Genomic DNA, 21,182 nt, shown 5'->3' with positions numbered 1-21,182 from the left:
ACCTAACCTGAAAAGGTGAATTTTATTCTTTTTGTTTTACTTATCATAATACAATTCATTGGATATAGGTTTGTACACTTATTTATTCATTAAACTTATATCCTGCTTAATCCATAGTTCTTAACAGATTGCAAAATTACATAATTTAAAGACAAACCAGACTCCACATCATAAAATAACTCATTAAACCAGTTCAAGCCTTCAAAGACAGGTATTAAATCATCACTCATTACCCCAACTATAAGATTGCATAAACAGTGTTTCCAGCTCCATTTTAAATTCTCAAAACTCTGTAATCTAAGTCCAAGAGGTAGTTTATCCCAGTACACTGGTCCAGCAATGTGAAATATCTTATTTCTGTATATGGTGTGAAGTAAAAAAGGCTGATAGTTAAGGTTTGACCACCATTAGGAGCCTATGTACCAGTGGCATAGCTAGGAGGGGCCACTGGGCCCCCCCCCCCCAAGATTTCATCTGAGCCCCTGGATTTTGGTGCGGTGGGGGGGGGGGGGGAAGCAAGGAGACCGGAACTGAAGAAGGCTTCGGCTGGTGGGGGTTGGGGGTATTTGTTGCTGTGGGGTGTAGCGAGGTGGTGGGCAGGCAGACTAAAATGTGCCTCCCACCTCAGGCCATGGTCCCCTCCCGCAGCGAGGTCTGGCTACGCCCCTGCTATGTACCTGTGTAGATCCTTCCCAGAACCCCAGACATCCGCGTGTCCTGTGCAGTGGCATTTATTTATTTTATTTATTGCATTTGTATCCCACATTTTCCCACCTATTTGCAGACTCAATCTGGCTTACAATAATACCTCATAGCAAGCGCCAATCAAGAGTAGATAAACAATTGGTTACATAAAGAACAAGTGTAACATAATGGATATATTCAAGTCAATAAATCAGGAAATAGGTTAACAAGTACACAGTGATGTGCTAGAGATTCTATTATTGATTATTATGGGTAAGCCTTGTTAAAAAGGAAAGTCTTTAATGATTTTCGAAAGTTGATAAGGTCGTGAATATTTTTCAAATCAAGTGGTAATGCATTCCACAACTGCGTGCCAATGTAAGAAAAGCAGGACGCATGAACTAGTTTGTATTTTAGACCTTTACAGCTATTTTTTATTTTAGTTATATTTGTACCCCGCGCTTTCCCACTCATGGCAGGCTCAATGCGGCTTACATATACAGGTACTTATTTGTACCTGGGGCAATGGAGGGTTAAGTGACTTGCCCAGAGTCACAAGGAGCTGTGCCTGAAGTGGGAATTGAACTCAGTTCCTCAGGACCAGAGTCCACCACCCTAACCACTAGGCCACTCCTCCACTTATTTTTATTTATTTATTTTTGTTACATTTGTACCCCGCGCTTTCCCACTCATGGCAGGCTCAATGCGGCTTACATATACAGGTACTTATTTGTACCTGGGGCAATGGAGGGTTAAGTGACTTGCCCAGAGTCACAAGGAGCTGTGCCTGAAGTGGGAATTGAACTCAGTTCCTCAGGACCAGAGTCCACCACCCTAACCACTAGGCCACTCCTCCACTTATTTTTATTTATTTATTTTTGTTACATTTGTACCCCGCGCTTTCCCACTCATGGCAGGCTCAATGCGGCTTACATGGGGCAAAGGAGGGTTAAGTGACTTGCCCAGAGTCACAAGGAGCTGCCTGTGCCTGAAGTGGGAATCGAACTCAGTTCCTCAGTTCCCCAGGACCAAAGCCCACCACCCTAACCACTAGGCCACTTAGGGAAGTGAAGTCCCAAGAATGTGTGTGCTGATCATTTAGCGTTTCTAGGTGGTAAATCAATAAGTTCTGGCATGTATGCCGGAGCATTTCCATGAATGACTGGGGGAGGGCAAAAAGTGGCACCTGTGGAATGGTTGGCAGAGATTCCAAAGTGTTCCACTGCCTGAGCCCCCTCCCATGCTACCTGTGCAGTAAAGAAGTCGGCAGTGTGTTTCAGCTGCTGCTGCTGGTACTCCCATGCATGCTTAGTTTATGCTGCTGAACTGAGCATTGGCGGCTGAAGCAGGCCACCAACTCCCTTGAGCATGGGAAGGGGCTCAGGCATTGGATTGCTTCAGCTGGTAGGGCTTGGTTATCCCCTATCCCCACCAGCAAAAGCAAGATTTAAAGCTGCTGAGGGGGGGGGGGGGGTTGGTTGGAGAAGAGATGAGAGAAAATGCTTGCCTACACCCCTAGAAGCGTGGACCTCAAATGGAGAAATTGTTTAGACATTAGGGGCCCTTTTACTAAAGCTTAGTGTGTGCCAAATGTTTTTGCAGTCACAGAATCAGATGAAGTATGAAGGAGATGGAAAGTACCAGGTGTATGTACCTACAGCAGGATTACCCAGAGTTTTCAAAGGGGAGGGGGCACAGAGGATATTTCATCCTCTCAGAGGACCAGGCTTTGAGTGGGGTGGGGTTACCTGTCTAACTCCTTTGCTTATTGGATATTCTGGGGAAAAGGGAAGGTCCCTAGGGTTCCTGGGGATATAGCATGGAATTTGACAAGCTTGACATACCTCCAAGGGCTGTGCCCTCTGAAGTATACTCCTACTTAGTATGAGCCCATTAGGAATAGAGAAAGTACCTGTATATAATGTAAATGGCTTTGATTATGCCACAGAAGACAGTATATTAAATCCCATTACCATTAGCCATAATGTGTCTGTAGTTCATTCCCCTCTGTGTCATACCTCTCCTCTTTCACTCTCTTCTCTTCTTACCCATTTCCTGTCACCCTAACACAGTTCCCCCTTTCTTCCCTCTCTTACCTTGCATCATTTTTCTTGATCTTCCCGTCAGTTTCACATAGTCTTTCCTGTCTTCTACCCCTTCTTCACCCCACCCAAGGAATTTTCTAGCTCTATAGGTCAGGTTGGCTTGTTTGCCGCTGAGGGGACCAGGCCTACCTGTCAGTTTTGCTATTGTCACACGTCATGTACTTTTTTAGGGGCCTGTGAAACCCTGCCAGGCTTTCTGCTGCTGCCAAAGGAAGAAGGAATGGATGAAGACTACCTTTGTAGGTTACATATGTCTGGCTATCTGAAGGCTAAATGTAACAGGCTAGAAAACAGTTCAGTCAGCTAATTTTGTCCTTTGGGAATCCCTCACCTTCAGAGTGTACAGATATTTTGATTCTGTTTTTGGGTTAGTAGGGCAAAGCTTAGTTTCATTACTTTCTATAATGCCTTTCCATAGGCATAGCAAAGTGATTTATAATACTGTATAAAGTTTATGCTAAAAAAAACCGCACCACACTAATTGATGCCAGTTAGGCTCCATGTTTGTTAGCTGACACCCATTGGGAGAAACAGGTTGTGGAGGAAAATCCATTATATGGCAAAGCATAAATAAATTGGAGCATTCATTAGAAATTAAATCGGATCTGGATACTTAACTGAGAATGTCAGACTTGTTTATCTGGCCAGGTGTGACTACTTGAACTTAATCTGTAAACTGAATTAATTGAGACACTCTTCAGGAAGAATGGCTTAGGCTTAATTTGCACGTTAGGATGAAATTAATAGTAATCCAGTTATCCTATCCCACTGTTTAGTGTGATGAGGTGACATGATCCTAATCTGGATGCATCATGCTATCCAAAATTCTGTTCTTTCAATCCCTTTCTGTATTCTGTCCACTTTATAAAGTAACTAGTAAAAAAAGGCCCGTTTCTGATACAAATGAAACGGGCGCTAGCAAGGTTTTCCTCGGAGTGTGTATGTTTTAGAGAGTGTATGTGAGAGTGACTGTGTGTGAGAGAGAGAGAGTGAATGTGCAAGTGTGTGTTTGTCAGAGAGAGAGTGTGAGTGTGTCTGTGAGAATGAGAGTGTGTGCAAGTGCGAAAGTGAGACACATTGTGAGAGAGAGTGTATGAGACCAAGAGAGTGTGTGAGTGACTGTGTGACACATAGAGAGTGAATGTGATACAGTGTGAGACATAGAGTGAGTGAGAGAAAGACATTGTGTGAGAGAGAGAGTGTGTGACAGAGATGCCCCCCCCCCCCCCCTCTCTCTCTGGTGTCTAAGCGTTACTGTGGAGGAAGCTGAGCTCTAGCTGTGCTTCAAGGAACTGACCAATCCTATTTAATAGAATGCACCTCCAACATTCTGAAGCCGAGAAACCTCGTGTGGTTGGTCACTTCTGCTTGTGATGAACCCGGAAGTACATGATGTCAATTCAGGAGATGGATACAGAGAGCAGGAATGCCTCAGTCATGCAATCAGCTTCAGAATGTTGGAGGTGCGTTTTATTATATAGGATTACCATCACCATCTTGAGTAAAGTGGTATGGTAGCTGTGTTGGTCCACTTTTCAAGGTAATAGAAAGAAATAAATCAAAACGGAGAAAAGAAAATAACTTTTTTTTTTTTTTTTAAATTGGACTAACTATACATTTTTGATTAGCTTTTTTTTTTGTTTGTTACATTTGTACCCCGCACTTTCCCACTCATGGCAGGCTCAATGTGGCTTACATGGAGCAATGGAGGGTTAAGTGACTTGCCCAGAGTCACAAGGAGCAGCCTGTGCCGGGAATCGAACTCAGTTCCTCAGGACCAAAGTCCACCACCCTAACCACTAGGCCACTCCTCCTTTCAAAGTTAACCCCCCCCCCCCCCCCCTTTCAGGTCAGAAATAAGCAAAAAGGAAATTTGAAGGCAATCCAGGAACATAAGACCTTTGAAGTCAAAATGATGAAATATTTTGACACCCACCAGACAGGATTTAACAAAGATCTGGGCTTTCTATCCCACTATAATTATACTGCTCTTGTCACCTTCTTATCAGCCATCCATCTCTCTCCCCTTCGCCCTCTTCTGGTGAGACTGTTATCGGAATGCTTTTGTGTTTCACTTATGTATTCTGATATTTGTCAACCATTGCTTATTTCTGATCTGAAGAAGGGTTACCTTTGAAAGCTAACCAAAAATGTATTAAGTTAGTCAAGTAAAAAAAGCTTAATTTATATGCAGTTGAGATTATCAATAGAAATCAAACAAAATAAAACATGGAAAAGAAAATAAGATTATACCTTTTTTTATTGGACATAACTTAATACATTTCTTAATACATTCATTGTGGGTATCCTGAAAACCTGACTGGCTGGGGTGCCTCCAGGACCAGATTTGGGAACCACTGCTTTAGAGGGCCATGGTCCCTATGTAGAGCATCAGCATGTCAGGTTGAGGCTGGAAGACACCAGTTCATCTAAAGCTAATAGAGCCTATTTTTTTTTTTTTTTAGAATGGTTCATTTAAAAACATTGTCTGAATCCTTGTGTTCTTCCTGAAAAATTGATGACATACACACCAGGGGCGTAGCCAGACCTTACGGTGGGAGGGGGCCAGAGCCTGAGGTTGGGGACACATTTTGAGTGCCGCCTTGCCCCCACGCCCATCTACCTCGCCCGCCTCGCCTCACAAACAAATACCTTTGCTGGTGGGGGACCCCAACCCCCGCCAGCCGAAGCCTTCTTCAGCACCGGTCTCCGGCGCAGCCGCGTTCGCTGCCCTGCTCTTCTTTCTTCTTGCCCCTCCTGTGCACGCTGACGCTCCTTTACGTGAAACTGAGGAGCGTCAATGTGCACAGGAGGAGCAAGAAGAAAGAAGAGCAGGTCAGCGAACGCGGCTGCACTGGTGATTGGGGCTGAAGAAGGCTTCAGCTGGTGGGGGTTGGGGTCCCCTGCCAGCCAAACCAGGGGCCCTGATGAAACTTGCAGGGGCCCAGGCCCCTTTGCCCCCCATAGCTATGCCCCTGATACACACACATCTCATAAACCTTCTTGTCTTTAGAAGACAGATGAAAAAGGTTAGGATGCTTCACAAACGCCAGAGGGAAGTTCTTTGGGATGATGCAAGTATTAGCAGTAATTTTCAGTGATTGAGATCATGTTCCACACAGGGGCATAGCCAGACAACAGATTTTGGGTGGGCCTAGGCAAGAATTGGGTGGGCACCAAGTGTTCTCCCCCCCCCTCCCCCCCAAAAAAAAAACATTATCTCAGCTGGTGGGAAAACGCTTCTTTCCACCTTGGCAGCAGGCATGCACTGAAAACTGAGCAAGCGCAGGTGCCGGTGTTATGGAGAGTAGCATTTTCGTTACCATCAGGGGGAAATCTTCAGCTGGCAGAGCTTGGGATTCATACCAGTTACCTCTAAATATGTTCTACTGGGTGGGCCTGAGCCATAAATGGGTGGGCCCTGGCCCACCGAAGCCCACCTGTGGCTACGCCACTGGTTCCACATGCCCGGGCTTAGGAGTGAGGTTCATTCCTGTGCAACTCTAATCCCTTTGGAGAAATTGCCCCAACAAAACATCAGAAAAGAAGGTAAAGTGTGTAACCTTTTAACAGTAGAAACCTAATCACCTCCAGAGCAAACTCCAGGGAATACAGGCATTATTCACTCTGGATGTCGTAGGCTTCTGTATGCTCTTGGTAGCTGAGGATGGAAAAGCAAAATGGGGGAGGGGGAGCCCTATGGTACAAAAAAAGCAACAATTAAACTAAAAAGACAAGGACCAGCAACATGAGATGCTAGAAAAAGCCCACCTCATCTTTTTGCTTGTTGGAATACCAAGGTGTGGCAAACACTGGGAAAAGCAGAGTTTGGGGGTGGGGGGGGGGGGGGGGGGGAGATTTGCACCTTCTAGCCTGAAATGCTGTAGGTGCTAGTGCTGAATCAGTCCTCCTGGCTGCAGCCAATATGATTTCTGTACCCCACCAAAATAAACAGAGAAAGTAGACCTAAGAACATCTTTTTTTTTTTTAGGTGATAGGTTCTCTTAAGATCTGGGTCATATTTTTGAGTTATGAAAAAAATATTGTGGCTTATATGTCTTAAGTGATTTTTTTTTTTTTTTTAGTTTCTCTTATTTTGTCTTGAGTGCTGTTCTTGTATAAATTATAGACTCTTTACATGACATCTTGTGCAGGTATATTATTATTTTAAGGCAAAATTTTGAAAGATTCTGGGCCATTCTATCCAGAGGTAACTGAGGACTGTGCTGAAAGCATAGGGCAAACACCACAATAGAGTGGTGGGGGTTATTATCCTTATTATCCTATTATTGCGCCTGCATGTGTGGGAAAATGTGGGATATAAGCAACAAATAAATAAATAAATAAATAAATATAGAGCTACACCAAAGTACTTGAAAGATAGTTTTGTTTGTGTATCGTCCTGTTTGGCGTTTGAGGTCTGAGACAACAGTGGGAAGAAGATCTGATGTGCTGTCCCGCACTAGATATTGTGAAACTAGATGTGCCGCTTTTTCTGTGGCTGGGGTACAGCTATAAAACGGTTTAGAAAACCAATTGAGATTGTGCTCTGAACTTTTTACAGTTTAAGTGGTTATTAAAAACTTCTTTCTTTGTGGAAGCATTTATGTAAAGACGGCTGTTACAGTGGCGCAGTTCTGATATGTCATGGATATGAGACATCAGTGGTAGCATATGCTTTCCATGTAGTTTATTGATTTTATTGTTGGTGTTTATGTATTTTGCTTTGTATGTCTTTTTTGTCAGAATGTGGGTCACCACTGATGTGATTCCAGTACTCTGCGAATAGTTTTTTTTTTCTGTCTCTTTTCTATCAATAATGTAGTTCCTTTCTACACTTGATATTAGTATTTATTTGATATATTGTAAACCGCTTAGATATACCACCTATGAGCATACTATCGAGATACAGCATGTCAAGTATTTTGGAGTCTGTGATATATATATACATATGCATATATATATATATATATATATACACACACACACAATATTAACTTATAGGTTTAAATCTTTAATTGGTTGCATTACACATACATTTTAATATTGAAGACAACCGTTTTCTTATTAAATCTAAAACAAAAACTTTATCTCAAATTTTTTATATTTATATATCACAAATCCAATAAAACGGATCACATGCACACTCAATCTTTCATTCATCCACATCAATTTAGTATAATTTTCTAATAAATCATTAAAACATTACACGTATTAGATCATCACACATCAACTGGACCTTCTTATATAACTATCTTGACATGTCCTATCACATATCGTGTCTATTGTCCCTTATTAATCTTAAATAGTATAGATATTGTCCATCATTGCTGATTTTCCACCAGATGTCATATGGATTATCTTTCACTATATTGGGACACCAGGACACTTCTCACTTCGTCAAAACTTGTTATAGGTCCAGTAGAAATGTCCATAAAGTTTTCTTTTAACCTGAAACTTTTCCAGACTGTAGAATGAAACATAAAACCCGACACAATTGTGTTTCGCCAGCTATGGCGTCTTCAAGGGTTATTCATTCGTCCGGCTTCTAATAGCAGCTAGGAACACACCTCCGCTAGCAGCATGGAAGGCAAAAAAACGCCCTCACATGCATATATATATATATATATATATATATATATATATATATAATTGGCTTGTAATAGGTAAAAGCAAAATTGGTTGTGAATATAGATCGATTTCTAACTTGGGGCCAAAAATATACCACAGGAAGTAGCAGAGCAAAGAGGCTTTCTGGGAGTGACACCTTGCAAAATGCAATCTTGTTTTATATACTTTATGTGGAGTATGTTGTATTGAATAAAAATGCAGCGGGAAGCAATTATATGTTCAAAATCTCGGCAATTGCCTCTGTAGTTGTATTTGGTTTATACCGACCGTCATGTCAGTGATCACACACCCAGTGTGCACTGCTGGCACCATTCTCTATTGGTTGGTGTCAAACCTGTTTACACTCAGTGTACTAGAGAATTGCTAAAGAGGTTTGAAGAATTTCAGAATTAGTTACTCTAAGGTAATTCTATTCTCTAGGATTTATAAACCACTGAATACCAATAGGTTCAAAGTGGAGTACAATAACAGCTTACATCTAAGCAAACTTTCTACAAAACTTTGTATATAGAAACAAATACATTAAAAATTAATCAAACTGTAACAAGCTTTCCTTAAAGGAATAGTATTTTTAAATACAGGACGTAGTTGGATACCATAAGAAAAGCCATGCTGAGGAGACCAAGGTCCACAGACCCAGTGTTAACAGCGGCCAGTCCAAGTCACAAATATCTGTCCGATTCCAAAGATTTGTTTCTCAAAGCTCATTTCCAGGTATGAGCCTGTACCTAATTTATGGCTTTTTCTTCTAGGAAGTAGTCCAAACTTTTGAATCCTGCTGCTGTTTGCTTTGACATTCCTCCAGCAACAGATTCTATGGCTTGACTGTGGTATAAGAAAATACTTTCTACAGTTGTTTTGTTTTTTAGTCTGTTGGCCCTTGGTTTTATGGGGTGTTCTCTTGTGTTAATATCTGAAGTTTAAACCACAGTTCCCTATTTAACTGTTCCACCCCAGTCATGAGTTATAAACATCTCGTATCCCCTCTCAGTCCTCAGCTTTTTCATGAGGTGATCCATCTCCATCATTTTGTTGCCTTCTCAAATGATTAAGTTCTGCAATAGCCTTTTTGAGGCTGGGCAACCAGAACTGCACACAATACCCAAGATGTGATCTTACCAGGGACTTAGCAAAAAAACATATTCTCAGTTTTGTTCCACGTTCCTTTTTGAATAATCCCAATGTTCAATTTGTGTTTTTGCTGGCTGTGACATGCTCATAATATGAATCTAATCATTGCATAATGTAGCTGGCATAGATTTTCTTGAGCTAATATTGCATTGCCAGGACAATACAGGAGGTGCTCCCTTTCTCCTATGTCTGGTTGCTTTCTAAGTCAAAAACAACAATTTTTTTTTCTCGATTTTTTACATGGGGGGTTTTCAAACACAGCCTTGCTGGAATATAGTGCATGGCATGCTGGTGGGAAAGGAGGGTGTCTGGCGCACACAAACAGGAAGTTTAAAGTTAGAAGGAGATGTAGGTTTACATTGGGGAGAAATGGCCTAGAATTGTGTGCTATATCTACACTGTTGTGCTGAGCTGGTAGGGGCAGACAGTTCGTGAAAGATGCATGCCTCTGATATGGTCAGTGATGACTTGCCTTCACTATGGACAACATTGCAAGCCCACAAAGTATCATTTGCTTGGATTTAGGAGTAGCCTAGTGGTTAGTGCAGTGGACTTTTATTCTGGGGAACTGGGTTCGATTCCCACTGCAGCTCCTTGTGATTGTGGGCAAGTCACTTAACCCTCCATTGCTCCAGGTACAAAAATAAGTACCTGTATATATGTAAACCGCTTTGAATGTAGTTGCAAAATACCACAGAAAGGCGGTATATCAAGTCCCTTTTCCCTTTCCCTTTCTATCCAAAGATGCCTTTTTATTTAAGGTAAAGGTTTATGTTGCACATACAGAAAACATGTGTTTAATTTGGCGTGGCAAGAATTACACAGCAGCAGTTCCTGGGGAGAGGTTGATTTAATAGGGAGTGACTTGTGTGTGGGCTATCTTGTTTTATTACAAGACTGGAGCAGTAGATGAGGCTCTGACGTACATCCACGCCTGCCATGAGTGAAACATTTGCCAAAAGGCAGTTGGCACTTCCTGCAGAAATGTGCTCTGAGCTGAAGAGCATGCTGCGTGTTAGAAATTTCCCTCACTGTAAGGAAAGTTGTTGCTTCATCTAATCCATTGATTTCTAAGGTGGATTTAAAAATGGTGTGGGGGCCAGCCAGGAGGTAGATCAGTGCAAGGGGTTGTGCGCCACGGACTTGGGTTTGATTCCTGGGTTGTATTCTGCTCCCTGAATTGGCTGGAAACGCTGCAGAGGCAGTACTTACAGCCCTGAGAAGGCACTATCCTTGTTGGTATCATAATGCTGTAATCCTTAATTTCCAATTCAGAATAGTGGTGCCCAATTAATCAACATTTAAATATCCAAACTTTCTGATCACTAAGGAATTCTCTGGTGAGCTCAGCAGTGCTTATTGCTTATACATAGAAATAGCAATGCGTCCAGCTCCCACTTCTTCATTGGCTCGCCCGATTAACATTTCTCTATTTATACTTTCAACTAATTCTTATTCTTATATGGAAATCAAATGATAAGTACTCATCTTTATAGATGTCAGACGGAGGGGTTTTAATGACTGACATGCATGTTTCGCCCAAAACGAGCTGTCTCAAGAACAATCCCCTAGAGAGAAAACAAATAATTTAATGAGAACCACTACATAAGTCATACCTAAATATTCCCTTGCAGTGACCCATTAAGTGTTAGAGATTATTTTCCTTACCCTAAACCGTCATTGGCCCCAGCTCTGCTTTTACTTTCTTGGAAAACCCCTTGCAAAGATGGCGACAGCGTTTCCTCAATCTATTTAATTTCCGGTCACTTGGGGTTTGTTTCCATCCATTGAATCCCCTTTCCACTCCTGTCTTGTCCAGCAGTACTCTGCCTGGGAGGCCTGGGGACCACGATTCCCTGTAAAACCTTTCACCAGTATATCTGGGATTCAGCCAGTAAGATTTGCTGTTGCTTGATGTCATCCTTCCTCAGAAGCTGTGGGTCTGGTCAACTCAGGAGGTAGAAGTCAGGCTTGGGAAAACAAGACCTTATTTTCTGTACAGCACTGCCACTGAGCATCAAACTGGCTCCGTTCAATAGTGGTTAGGGTGGTGGACTTTGGTCCTGAGGAACTGAGTTTGATTCCCACTTCAGGCACAGGCAGCTTCTTGTGACTCTGGGCAAGTCACTTAACCCTCCATTGCCCCATGTAAGCCGCATTGAGCCTGCCATGAGTGGGAAAGCGCGGGGTACAAATGTAATAAAAATAAAAATTTATCACATTTCCTTATCTCCGAGTCCCATGCATGTAAGGTCATATTTGGGGACAGTTCAGGGGGTACACATGGAAACAATTTTTTTCCCATTGGTCAATGCATTCAGGTTGGATCCTTTGGAGGGATTCACCATCAAGGCCCAAAGTATAGTTTAGTGTATCCTAGACTGCCCTTCAAACAGTTTTTCAAAACAGTTCACAATGAAATAATTTAGAATTAAACGGTGAAATGTGTGTTTTTATGGTTTATTGTTTAAATATTTTAAAAATAGAGAAAAAACCCCAAATATAAAACACAGTAAATCATTCCCAATTTTTTTTTTTGTTTTCCAACACGTTTTTTTTTTTTCTGATGAAACTACTTTAAAGAACAAATAGGATCTATATTTATGATCTCTTTGCTCCAGGTATCCTTCAGGGGCTCCCCGCATACCTCCTGATTAGTGGGCAGCCTTTGGGGCTGGATTTCTGATCCTTCTGTGCAAATCTTATTCCTATGTATTCGTCTCAGTGGTTCCAATTGTTGGACAACCTGAGGTCTTTGTGGGAGTGGCATCCAGTACTTGCTTCTCAGGATATTCCTCATCATCTTTTCAGGTCTCCTAGACTCCTTTGGGGGGGGGGGGGCTCCTTACCTCAGCAACTGAGCTTATGATAGGAGCTGGAAGTGATCTTTAACTTTCATTTCACTCCTGGCTCCTTCAGCACTGGGTATTCTCTCAGAAATCTGCTCTTTCACCTTCAGACAGGAAAACTAAGCCCTTCTAACACCTTTCAACTGAAAACCCACCTACCTAAGAATCTATAAGTAGAGGTCTCCTGCTTCCCACAGGCCGACTGTAAGATGAACCATACTTAAGAGCCACTGGCTTATGTAGCAAATTCAGGAGGGGGTGCTGTAGGAGCATGGTTTACACCTCTGTAGTATAATGAGATGGTATGGTTCTGCAGGAGCCTACTGGCATAGTCGATGTCATGAAGGATCCTTTATTATGGGTAAATAAAGATTTCTTACATAATTGTATCTTTTGACTTCTCAGCATGGTTATTGGCTTTGCAACTGAGGTTGAGATGGTTAAGGAAGAGGGATACAGCAGGGGCGTATCTGGACTTCAGCGGTAGGGGGGGCCAGAGCCGAGGTGAGGGGGCACATTTTAGCCTCCCCTGGCGCCGCCGATTCCCCCCGCCACCATCGCCGACACCCCCGCGCCATTGCCAACACCCCCTGCCGCCGCCAGCACCACTTCCAATAAGTTTGACCCCCCCTCTCGACCCGCCCACCCACCCACCATCCATCGCCGTCTGTACCTTTGCTGGCGGGGGACCCAACCCCCCCCCCCCCCCCCCGCCAGCCGAAGTCTTCTTTCTGTGTTTGGTTTCTTCTGAGTCTGACGTCCTGCTGCACGTACAACGTGCAGGACATCAGACTCACAGAAACAGAACGAAGCCCTGCAGATCTCAAAGCTTCATTCTGTTTTTGTGAGTCTGATGTCCTGCACGTTGTACGTGCAGCAGGACGTCAGACTCAGAAGAACCAAACGCAGGAAGAAGACTTCGGCTGGCGGGGGTTGGGTCCCCCGCCAGCAAAGGTACGGATGGTGACGGCGGGTTGGCAGGGGTGGTGGTGGTTGAGAGGGGTATCGGTAGGGGGGTCCAGGGCCAAATTTACGGGGGCCCAGGCCCCCGTGGCCCCATAGCAGCTACGCCCCTGGGATACAGTGCAACAGGTTCAACAACTTCAGCACAAGAGCCACATTTTTGTGACTATGAATTTGTTTGGTTGGCAAATGTGACTCAATTTAATTTATTGGGCAGAGGAAATTCCTCCCCCCCCCCCCCCCCCCCACCAGGACTTGGCACTATTATTTAAAAGAAAGGTATCTGTATTTTTCCCTTAAACAAAAGCCCACAAAGTGCCTACTTATACCTGATGATCTGCAGATAACTTACTCCCCCTCCCGCCAGCATACTTGGCTTTGAAAGTGCCAAACTACTTGTGTATTTCCTCCAGGCCAACCTAGCCCTAAGCTTGCCTCCATGAGAATGTGAGTAAAAGTACCTGCCTTGTGGAATGTCACATACTTTGCCCACCCTGTCTGGTAAACTTTCAAAAGACCTTTTATTCAGGTAAGTAACTTTGAAAATCACCCTCTTAAATTTGTTTTAATTAAAAAAAAAACTGCTTATAAATGCCTGGATGAATGATCTTTCCAGCAAGTAAGGAATTTTGATTATCACAGAGGCCTAAGGGCAGGGATGATTGACTCGGCAGCTCTCAGACAGGTAACTACAACTTGTGTTAAGACTAATTCCTGAAAATGAAAGCAGATAAGGCCAATCTGAGTTCTGGTTATCTGGATATGTACCAATTACTGATTCACTCTATTCTAACAGTGCATTCTTATTTCTCTTGGGCCAAGATGCACTAAACGAGCCATTAATGAGCAAGTAGTAAACCGTGGCATGCACGAAAGGCCATTTTCCTATCAAGGTAGCAGCTAACGAAAAAACAGAATGCAAATGATCGAAAGGCTATTATAATGAGCAGTACTACCATTGCAAGGCTATTATAATGAGATGCACTAACGTTTACCGATTCCCCTTACCGTGGAAAACCTAATGTGAGATCTGCACCTCTCGTTAGGCTGGGGCTGCTGTGAACGGACCCATGGAGACCAGTGGGAAAGCGCCTAACACCCATGTAAAAAAAAAAAAAGAACAAGCTGCGTGTACCAAGTGCTCGTCAGGGACGTCCTTCTAAAGTGCCTGACATGGATGTCCTTCAGGGACGTCCCTGACGAGCACTTGGCTTTCTTTTTTCCATTCCAACGCCGCCGCTCCCCCCTCCCCCTGCATTGAAATGACAGCTTCCCGCAACCCTGCCCCCGCCGCCCCCCTTGAGGCTGCCGCCGCTCCTCCCTCCACCCGTCTCCCTCCGTCTGCCACAGGGCCAGGCCCTCACAGCGCCTCTCACCTCTGTGTGAAGGCGCTGCAGCAGGCAACAGCTGATCGCCTCCCTTCGGACTTCCCTCCTTTCCTCCCTGGCCCGCCCTCGTTTGACGTAAGTTACTTACGTAAGTAGCTTACATCAGATGAGGGTGGGCCAGGGAGGAAAGAAGGGAAGTGATCCGCTATTGCTTGCTGCAGTGCCTTCACACGGAGGTGAGAGGCACTGTGAGGGCCCGGTGGCAGATGGAGGGGGGGTGGGTGGAGGGGGGGGAGCGGCAGCGGCAATGACCTCAGGGAGGCAGCGGGGGCGGGGCCACAGGGGTGCAGAGGATGGCGGGGAGGCCAGGGCTGCGGTAAGCTGTCATTTCAATGGAGGAGGGAGTGGTGGCGACGTCGGGGGGGGGGGCGAAGGACGTCCATAAAGGACGTCCATAGGCACAGCTCGTCCTTTTTTTTTTTTTTTAATAGTAAAGGATGTCCTTGGCATGCGCAGAGCAGCCAGCATAACGCTTGGCTGCTCTGCGCATGCTCAACTGGCTTCCGAGGGAATAGAGAATGCAAGTGAGCTACAACGAGCAGCTCATTTGCATTCCCTTTCCTTGATGCATTGCCGTTCCCTACCGATTCGGTAAGGGAAGGGCTCTTTACGTGGGGTTAGTGTATCTGCCTCTTGGTGACTGGGCACAGCTTGGACAATGATCCAGAACTGCTTCTCATGCAGATGCTGAAGCAAGTATCCCAGATATATTTTGGGGGTGATCATCTTCCACCTGTAAAGCCTGGTTTATATGCAGGAAAGGTCTCTTATAAATCTGGATGACCACATATGTATAAAAAGTGCACATAAACAAAGTATGTACTTTACGTGATCTGCTTTTGGTGTTTCTGGGGCCATATTTATTTATTTATTACATTTGTACCCCACGCTTTCCCACACATGGCAAGTTCAATGTGGCTTACATCATAGCAATATAAAGAATAACAAAGTCGTAAGGAATTAAGCGTTAGGAGGTAGGCGTAAGGAAGATGGAAAGGAATAGATAAGGGATAGTAGTAGGATAATAGATTTGAGCAGAGGTGGTTAGTGTAGTTTATATAAAATATATGCATATATACACATAGAAAGTGTCGAAACATGTGCACTGAGATTTTGCCCACTACAGTTGTTACTTTTGGATGCCTGTATTATAAAGATACATAGGTGTCAATATTGCACTTATGAAACAGGCAGGTTTTTGGACTTCTCATGGCTTTCTATGTTAAAATCAGGCCCCTTAGGAACAACTTCCAGGGTTTTTGATGGCGGGGAGGAAGGATAGTTGCTAGGCTGAACCAGGGGCGTATCTGAGGTTCGGCGGTAGGGGGGGCAGGGGCTAGAGTGAGGGGGCACATTATAGCCCACCCCCGGCTGCCACCGCCCACCCCTACCGCCGTTAACCCTCCCTCCCTCCCCCGCCTACCGCCGTCACCTACCCCAGAGGTCCGCTTCCTCCTGCCGGCTCCTGGGCCCCCGCAGATTTCGCCCCGGACCCCCCTACCACCGTTAACCCTCCCTCCCCCCCCCCGCCTACCTCCGTCACCTACCCCCGAGGTCCGCTTCCTCCTGCCGGCTTTTTAAGATATTGCTTCAGCTGGCGGGGGACCCCAACCCCCCGCCAGCCCAGACGCGGTCTTCTTTAACTTCTTCATCCTTGTCGTGCTGTGAATGCTGCATGCATCCTTCCTTAGTTCCAGTTGGACGGAGTCTGACATCGCAGTACGTTGACGTTACAACGTGCTGCGACGTCAGACTCTGTCCAACTGGAACTAAGGATGCATGCAGCTTTCAGCACAACGAGAATGAAGAAGTTAAAGAAGACCGTGGCTGGGCTGGCGGGGGGTTGGGGTCACCCGCCAGCTGAAGCAATATTTTAAAAAGCCGGCAGGAGGAAGCGGACCTCGGGGTAGGTGACGGAGGTAGGGGGGGAGGGAGGGTTAACGGTGGTAGGGGGGTCCGGGGCGAAATCTGCGGGGGCCCAGGCCCCTGTGGCCCCAAGTAGATACGCCCCTGGGCTGAACCTGTGGCATCCTTTCAACTGCTCTGTCGATCAAGCATGTTCAGGGCAAAAAAGCACATTCTTATCTTATAGGTAATAAAAGCTCTCTCTTCTGTTCATTAATGGATCTGCAGACATTTCAATTATGTTCTAAAACAATGTAACTTTAATAGCAAGCTCTACAGTTTTTTGGGCTAAAAAAACTTTCATAGTGTCAGCATGGGTTCAGCCCAAGAGAAGTCTTGCCTCACCAATTTGCTTCATTTATTTGAAGGTGTGAATAAACATGCAGATAAAGGTGAGTCGGTTAATGTAGTGTATCTAGATTTTCAGAAAGCTTTTGATAGTTCCTTATGAGAGACTCCTGAGAAAATTAGTCATGGGATAGGAGGCAAGGTTCTGGTGTGGATTAGGAACTGGTTATTAGACAGAAAACAGAGGGTAGGGTTAAATGGTCATTTCTCTCAATGGAGGAGGGTGAACAGTGGAGTGCTGCAGGGATCTGTACAGGGACCGGTGCTATTAACATTTACAAATGATATGTAAATCGGAACGACGAGTGAGGTGATTAAATTTGCAGATGACACAAAACTATTCAAGCTTGTTAAAACATGTGCGGACTGTGAAATATTGCAGGAAGACCTTAGGAAATTGCAAGACTGGGCATCCCAGTGGCAGACAAAATTTAATGTGGACAAATGCAAGGTGATGCACATTGGAAAGAATAATCCAAATCAGTTACCTGATGCTAGGGTCCACCTTGGAGGCTCAGCACTGAAGAAAAAGATCTAGGTGTCGTCGTAGATAATACGCTGAAATCTTCTGCTCAGTGTGTGGCAGCAGCCAAAAAAGCAAACAGGATGCTAGGAATTATTAGGAAAGGGATGGTTAATAAGACTGAAAATACTATGTCTCTGTATTGCTCCGTGGTGCGACTTCACCTTAAGTATTGCGTTTAGTTCTGGTCGCCATATCTCAAAGGTATAGCGGAATTAGAAAATGATAAAGGAGTTGGAACTCCTTTCTTATGAGGAAAGGGTAAAGAGGTTAGGGCTCTTCAGCTTGGAAAATTCTGAGTGGTGGTGTAGAATGAGTAGCAGTAAATTGATATATATTATTACCAATTTATCTTCTGTTGCATCTCTACAGTACAGTCAGGCAGACACCTTTCATTTAACGTTTTATCCAGTTTAAATCTGTGCTAAGGATCCCTAAGTGACACACACAAAGGTTGTCTTTTTCTCATGTGTTTGGGGGTGTGACCTTTGGTTGGGCCTGTGACAGGGTGGTGAAACTTCATTCAGGACTTCAACTCCTCTGTAATTTTCTTTTCTGTAATTGTGTGGTAAGTTTTTATTTTTGTAAACAGCCTTAGTATGCAGAGCACAGTATGGCAGACCTTGGCATAAACATATTTGGCATAAACACTGGAAAACGTTCCTGGCTATAGTACTTGCGAGGTGAAAACTACCTGTAATGCTGATACTAAATTCAGATAACTGGCATGACAATTACTATGTGGGTTGCCAGATCTTTTTTTTTTTTATCAAGTGACGCTTTAAACTGTGTACCTGTAATCCTTTTTTATTAGCTGCTATAAAACACATCCAGGCAGGTTGTGCTATAAAACACAAAGTCAGGTTAAGATTTCTCATTTTAAAGTAATTAGTAAACGGGACACTTAAGGGAAATATCTTCCCCTTCCCCCCATCTCCGGCCCACCCTACCCCTACCCTACTTAATTCATCCCTTACAGCAAGTACCCCTTACTAACATAAATATAACTTCCTTGCTATACCACAACAGCTTGCCTAACCAGGCAAGTACAGCGCTGCGTACGTCTAGTAGCGCTATAGAAATAAGTAGTAGTATGTAATCTACCAAGGCATTTCACCAAACTGGATCCAAAAACAAAAAAACCCTCCCCCAAACCCTTTCTACCTGTCTGTCATTACTGGAATTACCCATACTTACCCTTTGCTCATCCAAAAAATAAAGATGAGGGAATTGAAGAATCATGTCCAAAGAGAGGTTTGACTGATCTGACCGTAACTTTCTCTCAAAGAATGAGACTCAACCCAGAACTTAATTGGGTAATGATCTGACCAGGAGAGTGGAACAACTCATGCTGAATCCTAGAACAATCCCAGGTCTGTACCCAAAAATATTAAATCTAAATATGACCACTCTAATGGGCTGGAGTTTGAATAGCCAATTTGATCTAAATCCAAGATATGAATTAGACGATATACCCCCTCACTTAAGGCAAACTGAATATTAAAATCCCTATAAATTTCAAAGACTTTTTTTTTTTTTTTTTTGAAGCTTTATCAAAAACTTGAAAAGGTCAAGACAGAAGTGGAGTTGGGCCCTAGGAGCTTTATAAACACGTACTGAATCCGTCATTCTTTCCATGTAATCCCCAGGTAGGGTGGGGGAGTAAGATTTGGGGGGCCCTTCAGCCTGAGAGAGGGGGAGGCTCAAGGGGAGAGGGGCCACTGTAGGGGGAGGCTCAAGGAGACAACTCAAGTAACTTTGCCCAGTTCTTTTAAGATTGTATATATATGGCCGCCCTTGCTCTCAGTAAAATACAGGTCAATGGCTCAGGCTAAAGAGCTAGGCCTCTACAAGCAAATGGCTCATAATAAGAGCTGGGCTTCTCTTAAAAATCCAAAGTCATCTCTGATACAAAATACATTTTTCTGCAGCACAAGCTGAACTGAGTTCTCAGGGAGCTGGCACGGGAGGGGGGTCCTTTGCTCAACATGCCTGGGACTGGCATCGGTAAAGAGTCATGAAAGATGTTTTGGGCTAATGAAAGTAGATAAGGGGGTAGATGTACGTAGTTAGAGAGTACTCAGAGGGAGGGGGGAGCTGAGAATAGCTGAGAAGAGCAGAATGACTGATGAAGTCATCTCGCCAGCTGTGCTTTGCACCCCTTTTGTGTATAGTTAGAACCTGGGACCTAATGAAGTCACCCTTATTGGTTCCTTATCAACTGATAAGGGATAGCAAGTTCTGCTGACAAAGCTGGATCCCATTGGAATCCATTGGGTTGAGACAGTATAAAGGAAGCACCCCGAGAGGTGTAAGACGGAGAGGCGGATGCAGATGCTGATGGAGGAGAGAGACAGAGCACCACCGAGAGCTGGTGTGTCGTGTGATTCTGTTCCACTGTATGATTGACTGAATTGCTGGTATCCTCATTATTGGGTAATGTATCAATGCTAATTAATACTAATAAACTATATCTCTTTAACTAATTAAAACTGGGTTCCTCTTTAATTACAGACTTAGCTACGGCTGAGTCTGTACCGAACTGCCATGAGCAGATTCAAGGTTGGGAAAGCTAGATATTTGAAGGGCATATGTAACTTTGCCCAGAGAGATGAGACGGGCCACTGCTTCTGCTGCCTGATTAGCAAAGGCAGATTCTGAGAAAATAAACAAGATGCAGCCTGGAGCATCAGGCCATGGCTTTGTGACCCAATACTCAAGGGTGGTTAGAATAGAATAATGCTGTTTACAAGGTTGATCGCATGCAGTGGGCTCCCTCAGTCTTCCCCCATGTTTCTAGCTGATATAATTTTGTTTGTATTGAGTTGCAGTAGAATTTGTAGAGCTTTTCTGTTTATAGATGGACTTGATTCAATGGCTGCGCAGTTTTTACTGAGGGATACTCTCATGGTCCATGCTTTTTGAATAGGCCCTCCAGCTAGTGGTACGCTTTAGAGGGGCAGACATTTTGTTGTCCTAATGCTCAGAATTAATCTGGGCTCATTTCCAGAGCAGTTCTACCCATCTAACTCATATGGGAAGGTAGTATGTAGATATGTTTGATATCCCAGTTCCCGGTTCATGTTTGGCTGGCCAGGGATGAAGTGATGCAAGTAAAATTGAAAACTTACTTCTTTCAGAGAGCATTTAAACTAAATTGAGATGGAGCTCTGGGAAAATCTTGCAGTTTTTACATTTTTTTTCATATATAATAAAAAATATAAAAAAATTTAAAGTTGTGTGTAAGCAGGTGGTCTTGACTATTTTTACTTTCCTATTTTGAATGGCATTCTTTTTTTAAATATAAGAAATTTATTGTAAACCACTTTGCAAAAAGAGTGGTATATCAAGATAATTCAAACTATTAAACTATATATTAATCACATTTTTTTAATGAGCACTTTATGGCACAATGTGATTAAGAGCAGTACAGTTAATCTGGGAGACTGAGGTCATATTTAACACATTCTGTCTTATCAGTTCAGGACTGGTTCTGGTGCAGATGGTGCCCTCCAATTCCAGATATAAAGTAACTTTTTTTTTACAATGTTACATAGAAACATGAGAAATGATGGCAGATGTTCGCATTTGTTGAATAGCTTTTTTTTTTAAACATGTAAATCAAGGCAATGTAAATAAAATATATGACTTCAGA

General features: G+C 43.7%; 1 protein-coding gene across 3 annotated transcripts in view; it reads left to right on the top strand.

The window, feature by feature from the left end:
* The window catches only part of LOC115470328 (elongation of very long chain fatty acids protein 6-like), a 55,488-nt gene that overhangs the window by 1,627 nt on the left and 32,679 nt on the right, over positions 1-21,182 (top strand). The gene's annotated exons all lie outside the window — the stretch shown is intronic.

The sequence above is a fragment of the Microcaecilia unicolor genome, chromosome 5 (assembly GCF_901765095.1).
Source record: "Microcaecilia unicolor chromosome 5, aMicUni1.1, whole genome shotgun sequence".
Taxonomy (NCBI): Eukaryota; Metazoa; Chordata; class Amphibia; order Gymnophiona; family Siphonopidae; genus Microcaecilia; species Microcaecilia unicolor.
Note: the sequence above shows the minus strand (reverse complement) of the source record. Positions and strands in the feature narration are given on the sequence as shown.